This window comes from Brassica oleracea, chromosome C9 (assembly GCF_000695525.1).
Source record: "Brassica oleracea var. oleracea cultivar TO1000 chromosome C9, BOL, whole genome shotgun sequence".
Lineage (NCBI taxonomy): Eukaryota > Viridiplantae > Streptophyta > Magnoliopsida > Brassicales > Brassicaceae > Brassica > Brassica oleracea.
Window position 1 is genome coordinate 44,828,483 of NC_027756.1, and position 2,221 is coordinate 44,830,703.

The 2,221-nt window shown below is 36.3% G+C and overlaps 1 long non-coding RNA gene across 1 annotated transcript; it reads left to right on the plus strand.

The window, feature by feature from the left end:
* The first annotated feature begins 6 nt into the window (after nt 1-6).
* LOC106317015 lies at nt 7-1,046 on the plus strand. Its single transcript, XR_001265033.1, has 2 exons — nt 7-640; nt 731-1,046. It is a non-coding gene; the product is annotated as an uncharacterized LOC106317015 (long non-coding RNA).
* Nucleotides 1,047-2,221: the final 1,175 nt, after the last annotated feature.

Consider the following 2,221-nt stretch of genomic DNA (forward strand, 5'->3'; position numbering starts at 1 on the left):
TTAGTCTTATACTGAAATCTTGGCAACTGTCAGTTTCATGTATGTCTCTTGCTTTTCTGAATATCTTAGTATGGCAGTTATGAGCGTCCATTGTTTCTATCAGCAGTTTCACAATATTAGGATCCAGTTGACCTGTTTTGCCTGTGCGCTTGACAATTGAAAGTCTATTCTGAACCTCATTAGCCGTATCAACAATGTAGAGCTGACTGAACTGTGGACGTCGTCCTGGTTGAGGAACCAAAGAGCCGATCCTGTGGGCATTTTGACCATGGATTCTTAGAGTAAAAGGCCCCGTCTTGTGCATTACAGAGTGATCAATCTGGGCTCCCATAGAGGTGAATGCGAGGATAGAGTTATAAGTTCGAATATCATGTTGGAAATGGGTGGAGGTGAAGAGCAGTGATTTCAACGCAGGAGGAGCTTCTGTCTCTGGTTTGAGTTTCACTCTACCTTGTTGACAGCATATTGAGAATAGCGGTGTCCTGTTTGGACCTCTTGTCCCTTTCTTTTCTTTTTCCCAAACCAGAGCATGACAGAAGGGGCATTCGAGGATTCCATTAGATGCGGGTTCCTGAGACTGTGACCTCTTTCCCTTTGAGCGGAGACTGGGTCCTACGTTAACAGACGTTGGTTGAAATCAGTAAGAGAAATTTCGATTATACATAGAAGGTTTCTATGGTGGAATATCTCCTTACTTACTTGGTTGTTTTGGGATTGTTTTTTTTGATAGGATTATTGCTCGCCGCATTTCCCTTGCTCTTTTCTGGGCAGCTGCAGGTGTTGTAGATGTTAGCAGTAGTTTTTTTAAGTGTGAGTTTATGGGTGGAGCTGACCTTTACGGTTTGGAAGCTCGCTGGAGGAACCAGTGATTATCGAAGCTGTGGCTGATCCGAGCGGTGTGTTTTCTTTGTGACGTTTGTTCCACTCAGGTGATGTTCCCTGGGATGATTTCCTTTTTCGCATCTTAAACTACTTTGAATTCGTTGTGAAAATATAGAAGCTACTTTGTATTCCAGAAGTTTAGTAGGAGCTTTAATTTAGTTTTCTTTTGAAGTGTTTGATTACGTAACGTTTGGTTGTCGGTGAGAGCACGTCTTTTGTTTTAACTTTGGTGTTTTTACGTTATCAGATGATTAATATCATGATGTATGGTGTAGAAAATATTATGAGATGATAAAATGACGTTTGAGATTCAGTTATTGTAGCAATTATCTTGTGGAATTAAAATTTTTACTTACAGCAATCTTCAGAACCTATGTATGTTGATCTTCAAGATTTATAGCTTAATATTGGGTGTACTTGTGGGCCTTCAATTAATTAAAACAAATCTATTCGACTGTGGTCAACTTAATAAATAAACTTCAAGATAGAGAGGGATTGTTTACGCAGCCAATTGTGTTATCAGGTTCACGTGATTTTGGGGGAAGTTTAATTTTGTATTCTGTTGACTTAAACGACAACGTTTTGCTTCAGTTATAGTTTGATTATCTAGTTGTTTAACGTGTAGAACACGTTTCCGGAGATTACATAATTTTATGAGTTTCAATGTTGTTGTTTCATCAGTTTAGGTCTTCAGCACCGTAAGGGTATTATTATTTGCTCTTTAATTTAATAGCTTGAAATTATATTAAAGACCTAGCTTGAATTTTTAAAGGTGGTACTGGAACCAACGCAGAGGTGGTAGGTCGAAACTGTTTTAAAACAGATGCTATCACCATTTTTGTTATTTTAGCAACTCTATTTGCATTTTTTATTTATTGCAATAAGGAAACACAAAACAAAGCGGATTCTTAACACAGAAAGAACCAATGATACGAATCTTGGTTTTTCAATGGTATTCAATTGTTTTATTTTAATAACTTAAACGAATCCGTTATTTGATTAAGTAATTAGTGAAGCTTCTCAATATATGAACAATCCTAATAATTAGTTGAAGTTTGTTATGTGTCACCTAGAAGAACTTGAGTGGCTAAAGTTGAAATTGGTGATGGGGTTGTAAATTTTTTGGTTAATTTTTTAAACTTAGAAGAAGTTAGAAGAAATTTTAAGAATTTTTTTGAACAGCGATTGTATATAATACGTCATCCCCTTAAAGCAATTAAAATGATGAAAATGTTATCCTCTAATGAGGTACATTAATGAAATGAGTTCTTAAAAGAACGTTGCAAGTAAGAGGTTGCAAAGAGTTAAACTTGAAATGCATAGTAATATTAAAACTGAG